Consider the following 9,835-nt stretch of genomic DNA (forward strand, 5'->3'; position numbering starts at 1 on the left):
TTGAGTTTCTGGTCATTTAATGTGCATAAGTCAAATTTGAACTACAAGCACATGCTCTCGTGCACCAAAGTTGGTTGAAAAATCACATTTGTGTCCTCGGGTGAATTTCTAGGTCCCATGCAAGAAATGAGAATAAAATTAAAACATCTGGGCATCGTGGCTCGACCGAGAACATTGAGAAACTTGGTTTTAAAATTCTTGTAAATCCAAAACACGTTTGAAAATCATGAAACTTGGCATGGATGTCATGTCATGGTACTACCATGTTATGGTAAAAAATGGCCGAATAGGAACATATTTTGGTATTTCTTGCAAGCCGAAGCTTCTCTCAAGAAGGCTTGTGGTTCTGAGAGGGAACATGCCACCTTTGAGTGCGAAACGATATACGTTGTCCCCCTTGAGTTTATTTACAAAGGCAACATAGAACTACATGAGTGCCCTATTAAATTTTGGAATTATTCCGGCTTCGTTTGGCCTTATTTACACATTAATTGAGTTTTTGGTCATTTAATGTGCATAATTGAAATTTGAACTACAAGCACATGCTGCCGTGCACCAAAATTGGTTGAAAAATCACATTTGTGTCCTTTGGTGAATTTCTACTCCCTCCTTCCATCTATATAGGTGCTAATGCCTTTTTCGAGGCTAACTTTGACCAAACTTAGAGCAATAATATATGACATGCAACTTACACAATGCATACCTTCAAATTTGTATGTCAAAGGAGCTTCCAATAATATAATTTTCATAGTATACATCTCATGTGCTATTAATCTTGTCAATAGTCAAAGGCTATCTTGAAAAACACATTAGGCCCTATATAGATGGAAGGAGGGAGTAGGTCCCATGCAAAAAATGAGAATAATATTCAAACATCTGGGCATCGTGGCTCGATCGAGAATATTGAGAAACTTGGTTTTAAAATCATGAAACTTGGCATGGTGTCATGTCATGGTAGTACCATGCCGTGGTAGAAAAAATTGGCCGAATAGGAACAAATTTTGGTATAAGCTTCTTGCAAATCGGAGATTCTCTCAAGAAGGCTCGTGGTTCTAGGAGGGAACATGTCACCTTTGTGTGCATAATTCAAATTTGAAATACAAGCACATGTTCCAGTGCACCAAAGTTGGTTGAAAAATCACATGTGTGTCCTCGGGTAAATTTCTAGGTTCTATGCAAGAAATGGGAATGAAATTCAAAATTCTGGGCGTCGTGGCTGGGTTGGAAACATTGAGAAACTTAGTTTTTTAATTCCTGTAAATCCAAAACATGCATGAAAATAATGAAACTTGGCTTGGTGCCATGACATGGCACCAACATGCTGTGGTAAATTTGCAGTCCGATTTGCAAAGGCGCACACATTAACAATCAACAAAGTCATTTTGGAACAAGTGATGTCACGTTACAATCGGAAACACAAGTATTATTGAAACCGTGGGCATTCTACTTACTAGTACCATTTACGTGCCGCCACGCGTCCCTATTTTTATTAGCTAGGAGGCGCCATGTAGGGTAGCTATTTGAGTACGAGAGGCGTGCGATCAGACCCCTGCGCGTGCTTATCGGGAGGAGAGCCCTTTGACCTACATCTGTCGTCCACCTCTCTCCAAAGGTCTCCATTAATGGCACCCGAGCCTCTGTTTAATGGCGTGGCTATGTCTCACTCGACTGAGATTTAAGAGAGAAAAAAGGAAATCTGAAAGCATGGATCTTGATGTAGGATCCGACGGACCTATATAGCATATACTGCGACTTATAGCAAGACTGATGAATATATAAGGACGATTATTTTCTTTTTTTTTGATCAAAGAAGGGCTTGCCCCTTCCGATTTTCATTACTGAAAACCACCACAATTCACAAGAAGTTCAGCACAACTCCAGCCTAACACGAATGACTAAAAGCTACCAGATTGAAATCGCAACATCCCAAGAGGCCATCAAAGGCCAAACATCCGCGCTAGAACCCAACATTTCACAACCGACGACACAATTCACATCCTAAACCGATTATTACATCAAAAGCAACCAGGAAACTGGAGGAAGCCCAGCAGCAACTAGAAGAACAGCAACGCCAGGGTCGCCACAGCAAGAGTTTTCTTCATTCCAGCCTCGCAACATTGATCTTCCACAGAAAGATAAGGACGATTAATTGTCTTACATAATTAGAAAGATAATTAAAAAAGCCACATGCGGCTACGCCCGAAATACACAAGGGCAAAAGAAGAAGGAATACAAGGATCTGGCTCGCTGATCTCTACTTTCTTGATGCGTTGCTGCAGGCCGTGGGAACTAGTCTCCGCGGTGAGCGGCGATGAGCTCTTTCGTTTCCTCAACACACTGCTCGAGAACATCCACGGATTCCTCCACCAGCCTTTGGCACTTGTTGCGGAGCATGTCATTCTCGTCCACAAGTTCCTTGACAATGACGCCGGTCCTCTTCAACAAGGCACTGGTCTCCTCCTGCTGGTCTGCACTTCGGACGATCTTCTCCCTCAGCAGGTCGCGCTCATCCCGGAGCCTCTCATTGCCCTCCCTTAGTTGCCAGATGACGCCGGTAGACTATTCAAACGAGGCTTTCATGTCGTCCTGCAACCTCGCCAAGCCGGAGATCTGATCCAACTGGCTATTGACGATCGCATGCATGCACCTGTAACAGCCGTCGCCTGCCCGCGAGAAATTTTCCCAAGCCGCCACGGCGCGGCGGGACATCTCTGCTGCATTCGTGGCGTGGCGGGACATCTCTGCCGCTTCCGCGGTGTGGCCGGACCAGTCTGCTGCATCGAAGGCGCGGCGGGACCTCCGTGCTACTTCAGCGGCGCGGCGGGACCTCTGTGTTGCTGCTTCCGCGCGGCGGGATGTGTCGGCTGCTCTCGCAGCGAGGCGGGACATCTCTCGTGCTTCCGCTTCCATGATCGCCTCTCCCTGGTGGCAATCTCTCGACCCAGAACTCATGCTGGCCATGGCAGACACAAGGGAAGGATGCTGAATGACTTGTTTGTTTTTGTGGATGAGGAGTTGAGGAGGAATGTGCAGTTATCTTGGCATACTAGTATTTATAACCGAGTACTAATACACTCCTAAGTGGGAAACTGTTTAGGTTGTGGTCGGTGTGAACAGGTTTGGAATTCAATATAGCATGGTACTAATACGCTCTTAGTGGGAAACCGTTTAGGTTGTGATCGGTGTGAACAAGTTTGCAATTCAATATAGCGTGGAGTAATTTGGAATGTGACGAGACGCAAGCTCAAAATTTATTGACGGTTCTAGTTTCTAAGTGCGGCACTATTCCTGGATGGAGTACTTCTTTTTCTACTCCCTCCTTTCCGGTTTTATATGGCTTATCTCAAAATTTTAGTTTTTCCATTTTATAAGGCTCAATTTGGTTGTTCCCCAGCACATGTTCAGATTCCAAGGTGCATTAAATCATTGCATGCAAGTATTAAGAGAAAATTGACCAATGCATGTACTTTATGCATGCATGCATTGCAATTAATACATTGATAAACATAATTTTTTTTAGAAAAACAAGAGCATTAATTAGGTGCTTTTGCAAACTACAAAAAATATTCCACCACTCACCATAAACCGGAAAGGAGGGAGTACTGTTGTGTACATGCAATAACTGGCACCGTCGTATACATATCTTATGGTTAATGGGGCGTTCGACAGGAATAGCCGTGTGGCGAGCTCTAGGCTAGTCCTTTTTTCAGATGCATTAAACCTATCTCTCGGGACTTCTCACATGCACCATTGTGCCACCCACAAAAACTTGTACTCTGAGTTTAGGAGTATGTTATACAGGAAGGGAAGAGGTGCACGCACGCACTCGTCCTCTTACACACGCGTCTGTTTTTTCTCGAAAAGGAGGATGATGACCCCCGGCCTCTGCATCTGGGAGTCACACACGCATCTGTAGCTACGAATTTTAGTGTTCTCAACCATCCGATTGGCTCTATCATGGATGTACCTATATACTAAAACATGTCTAGATACATCTATATTTTGACAAATGGAAGGCATGTATTGTGGAACAGAGGGAGTGCTTGTCATCAAAATGGATAAAAAGGGACGTATCTAGAACTAAAATATCTCTACATACATCTCCTTTTATCCATTTTGATGACAAGTAGTACTTCTTACCCAAAGGAACTTTATATCCAACAGACACAAAATATCCATTCGACTATTGGAAATTACTGATCTGATGTCGAAGTAATTGCTGCATCACCACCAAAACCCACCATTTCTTAAGCTAAAGTAGACCAAGGTAATCCCTATATTAGCATATTACTAAGATAAACAAAAGCCACTGTCGAAACATTTAGGACGTGAGCTTGCCAATCTGAATGTGGAGGGACACAAGCTTAGCCCCGGCCAGCAGCTTGGGCGGAACTGTCAAGAAGGTCAGCTCCTGCACGTCGACGTTGCCGGGATCCTTGCTGCTTGTCACCTCCATTTCCACCTCGGCGGCGTCGGTCGTGCCTTTGGGCTCCCCCAGCGGGTCGTTCGCCCACAGCTTGGCCAAGTAGTGTGGCAGTGGGGACGCCCCCTCTCTAATACAGACAACCGACACGGTGATAGGCGCACCGATGTCGAGCATGCCGCCAACCAAGAAAAATGCACGGCGGTCCTCCTCCGCGAACAGCAAGAGCCATGGCTCGAACAGTGGCACTTGCAGCTAGAGCACCTTGCCATACTGGATCCTGTGCACGGGCATGGGATGCGCGGTGCTGATGTGGTGGTAGAGCACCGGCGGTGGGCCTTCGTAGCCGCAGACAGGCACGGGGCATTTGCAGGGCGCGAGCGGACACACGCTTTGGTGATTGGCGAGCTTGTGGTAAGTGACGTAGAGCCCACAGCCTTCGTGCGGGCACTCCACCCTCACTAACAAAAGGACGGAGTCCACCGCCGTGTTCCGCACGTCGAAGCCACCGCCGCTCTCGCACTTTTAGCACTGCCGCTGGTTCCCGAGGCGCTCGACGCGGTAGTCCGCGTAGGCCAGGTGCCCTCCCTTGCGCTGCAGAAATCAATTGAACAGCACATCAATCAAGAAACCTGCACCTTGCTCAATCACACAAATGGACGAGGTGTATTCGAACCTCATACACTGGAGGCGTCAAGGGGCGGACGCACAAGGGGCAGTGGAGCACGGTGAAGTCCATCGAGACCTTAGAGAGCTCCATCGTTGGGTCCTGTTCCTGTTCAGTCTGCATGATCTCGCCCTCCTCGTGCACAACCATCTCTCGACTTGGGCCGGGGTATTACAAAGCTTTACCGTCACATATTTTATACTCCCTCCATTCCTAAATGTAAGTCTTTATAGAGATTTCACTAGGTGGACTACATACGGAGCAAAATGAATGAATCCACACTTAAAATGCATCTATATACAACCGTATGTAATTCATAATGGAATCCCTATAAAGACTTATAATTTAGGAACGGAGGGAGTACTACTTCAAGGTGCATTAAATCAACACATGCAAGTATCAAAATAAGAGTCACGGCATACATGCATGCATTGTAATTAATGCATCGGTAAATGCAAATTATTGGAATATATCGAGTGTAGTGCTTTGATGTGTCGCGTCAACTCGTACATCAATGAGAAGTTTGATTATCCTCTCCCTCGCGGACTTAACTGCACCTGCCTTTGGCTGTATGACAGGTTGGCCATACACCTGTCGGGCCCACCTGTCATAAACGCAAAGGCAGGAGCGTCCCTCCCTCGCCCATGAGCGTGGTGGCTGGCAAGACTAGGAGAAGTTTTCGCTACATGTTCTTCCTCCAGCACGCGGTGGACATGCAGCAGTTCAATCAGTGTCAGATGGCCAGAAGCATACTGTAGTACTCCTCCAGGGCAGTAGTACTCCATCATTGTTCAACTTCTCGAAGAGGCGAAGAGCCAAGCACAGCCTGGACGCTCGTGTGTCAGTTCCATGTGTAGAGTAGTCTAGGATAGCATGTACCATGCCTGTAAGCTTAAAATCGTTGGGGTCAGCTCCATGCTATGTGGCCGTCTCGGATAAAAAAAAAGTCTTCTGGCCCTACCTGTCACCCTGGTGATTGTAGTTTGCACGCTCATCTGGTCAACACAGGAATATATGTTTTAATTTGTTTTTTTGAAAAGGGGGACTCCCCGCCTCTGCATCAGAACGATGCATACGGCCACATATATTTTAATTTGTGGTGGGTAAATGTTAGAGGTTACAGCAAATATATTGTACATTGCGGGTATTTCAGCCAAGTTTAGAGGCAAGCATGTGGGGCCAGTGCTATGATGTGTCGTGTCAACTCGTACAACGAGGAGAAGCTTGATTTTACTACACGCCTTCTCCCTCGCCCATGCGCGCGGTTGCTCACAAACGAGGACAGGCTTTTTCTTAGTAGTATTTCTACAACAAGCTATCCGTCTCGCTCGCGGTGGACGGACATGCAGCAGTGGATTCGACACTCTGGAAGCAGTAGTATTAACATCATTGTTCGTCTTCTCGAAGAGGCGAAGAGCCAAGCGCAAACCGAACGTTGCAGTTGCGAACATTAGAGCACGCATATAGCCAGGCTCTTGCATGAGAAAAAATTGCTATGTGAGCCCACTATTGTACTAGTACATACAACTACTTGCTAGTATAGCCCTATAAACCAGAAAGGAGTATTTGCCCTTCTAGAGATTTCAACAAGTGACTAGACTACATCGAGACAAAGTACATATGGAGCAAAATGAGTGAATCTGCACCATAAATAAATACGTACTAGTTCTATCATTTTCCTCTCTGAGGTGCACAATATTGAGTATACTGACTAGTCTCTTTTTGACACGCATTTACGTTTTATTTTTGGACACAGTACAAACGCAAGCGCTCATATACACGTGCATACACTCACCCCTATGAACGCACACATGCACCACACTATCATCTTGAAATTTACGAAGTCACCATAGGCACCTCGTCGTCGACGGGTCCATAGGTGCTTGAATGCCAAGGAGGAAGAGGATAGCGGTTCCCGAGACATTGAACGGTCAATGATGCATCCTCAATTACATGCAGAGGGAATTAATTGGAGAAGAGGAATAGCGCCACCACGATGTGAATGCAACAGAGTTTGGACTCTCATATAATAAAGGCGCCGCATCACTCCAATCCATCTACTCCCAAGTCTCTGCGCAATACTGCTCACTCCAATCCAAGACCAAGTGACCAGAAGCCACAAGCACCTATGGACGCGATGGACGCGAGCGGCAGTCGGCTGTGCCAAATCATCCAAGGCGCCGGCCTACGGCCTCGCACCGCACAGCGTTTCCAGACGGTGCTGGCGACCGCAGGCATCGTAGCCCTCACCAACGCCAGCTTCGCCTCTCGCATGGACGACATGATGGTCAACTCCATCCGCAAGTACACCGCTGTAAAGAAGCACGCGGACGACCTTGCTATACTGCTCCAGCCCGCGTGCCCAGGCTCCTCATTACCTGCCACCCTCATCGTCCTACATGGTGACGAACTCTTTCAACCCCTAGTGGCCCTGCAGGTGCCGGAGGTCGCGACGAAGAATGTGCACCTCGAGGCCGCGCTTGCCACGCAGCGCCTTGCCATGCAAGAAACCGTCGACCTGCACATCCATGTCTATGAGGAAATTGTCTACATAGGCCACTACAAGGCAAGCGAGGACAGAAAGACGTTGGCCTTTTTCTAGCGGCTAGAATCTTTGGACGCCATTGTACAGAAGCACGTCGACCTGGCCACGAAAGCCGCTGCTACTTAGGCGCCATTTGGTGGGCCGGCGCCCTGAATCGAGGAGGTGGACGTCGTTGATGGATGCATCTCTTCTTCTTGCCTCTTGTAACCAGCACTGCATCGCCTCGTGGCCTTAATGTTTTATTCGTATAGTACTCCCTCCATTCCCAAATATAAGTCTTTCTAAAGATTCCAGCAAGTGACTACTACATACGGAGCAAAATGAGTGAATCTACACTCTAAACTATGTCTACATACATCTGTATGATGTATTCCATTTGAACTAGTATCTAAAAAGGCTTATATTTATGAACGGATGGAGTATATGGCATTTTTATTCCAGTCGTAACGTTTTCACTCTGAGGTGGGGCCGCAGTTGAGCAAACCCACCCCGCCCAACGGGCGTCGGCCGAGTTTAGAATTAGAAGAGAGAAACGAGGGAGGAGAACTAGCTGTAGCATGGACGCTGTTGTCAGATGGGAATCGTGCTTATATAATAGGAGTACTGAGCACTCGTGCCTCTCTTTTTTGAGGGAAAAATTAGTCATATGTCTAGTACTACCACTAGTTGGGTGCGTGCGACCTATAGTTGTCATCACTTTAGGTCTCCTTTTCGAACCACGGCTACGCTTCACATTACATATTTTTTCACGCATTTATCCTCCTATATGTACTCCTAGGCTATTTCCACGTGCTCCCATTCGCCTACATGTGGGACATAGAGCATCTGGGTACTTTACATTTCAGACCTCACGAATTACATGCAAACCCCCCGCAGAAGAATAAATAAATGAATGAATTACTACATGAAACCGGATTATTTTCATGGAAACCGGAGCACGTTCATTAAATTTTGGACATAAAACGTTTATAAAAAATGACCAGTCTAAGGGCCTCTTTGATTTTCCCGCAAAAAAAGGGCCTCTTTGATTCGCAGGATACTGAAAACACAGGAATGGGGAAAGTATGATGGCGACGAACCGAGACGAGGAGAACTCTACTACCTCCTTTCCGGTTTATAGGGCTCAATTCAAAAATCTGACCAACCAAGGTAGATGGTGAGTGGTGGAACAATTGTTGTAGTTTGCAAAACCACTCAATTAATGCGCTTGTTAATTGTGTTTACGAATGCATTAATTTCAATGCATGCATGCATGAAGTATATGCATTGGTCAATTTTCTATTAATACTTGCATGTAATGATTTATTGCACCTTGAAATCTGAACATGTGATGGGGAACAACCAAATTGAGACTTATAAAATGGGAAAACTAAAATTTTGAGATAAGCCCTATAAACCGGAAAGGAGGGAGTAACTCAGTTAGAGGTTAGAGTTAGATTCTAACCCTGAACTAACTCTAAACCAAAGAGGTGTATGGATGGCAGGGTTAGATTGACAATAGATGCTCTATCTCAATCATTTGACTACTTTGGACCCTATTTTTAGTCAGACTAAAATAAGTCCCTTGGATCCAAGCACCCTCTTGGTGTGGTCGGCTCTTCTGTGGCCTCCTCTGCTCACAATTGACATAAACGAACCATCTATACAAATCAAGCATGCAAAACATGATAATTTTTACTTTGTCCATACAAATGAGATATCCCACTTAAACATACAAGTCGTCAATCAAGCTTCACAAAATAAAAAAACACTTCATGAAACAAAGAATGAGCTAACTCATCACGGAAGTCATTCATGATAGGGAGGGAGCCCGGAGCCCCTCACGCACCGAGGGAGGAGCCCGCCATCGTCGCTCTGGAGGAAGGCTCTGTAGAGCCCAAGCCCCGGGAACCCCTCTGACGCCGGCCCTTGCGAGTTGAGGTCGACACCGGCATGGGTAGCAGGGCCGCTTGCCGCCGACTGGGAACTTAATCTTTCTGCCTCTAGAAATAATGCAAGCCTGTAACTAAAATACCTAGAAAGGTGAACTGAATCTTTGGGCCAAAAGAAATAATGCAAGCCTGAAACTGAAATACCTAGAAAGGTGAACTGAATCTTTGGGCCTCTAGAAATAATGCAAGCCTGAAACTAAAATACCTAGAAAGGTGAACTGAATGTTTGGGCCTCTAGAAATAATGCAAGCCTGAAACTGAAATACCTA

Source organism: Triticum aestivum, chromosome 7B (assembly GCF_018294505.1).
Source record: "Triticum aestivum cultivar Chinese Spring chromosome 7B, IWGSC CS RefSeq v2.1, whole genome shotgun sequence".
Classification (NCBI taxonomy): domain Eukaryota; kingdom Viridiplantae; phylum Streptophyta; class Magnoliopsida; order Poales; family Poaceae; genus Triticum; species Triticum aestivum.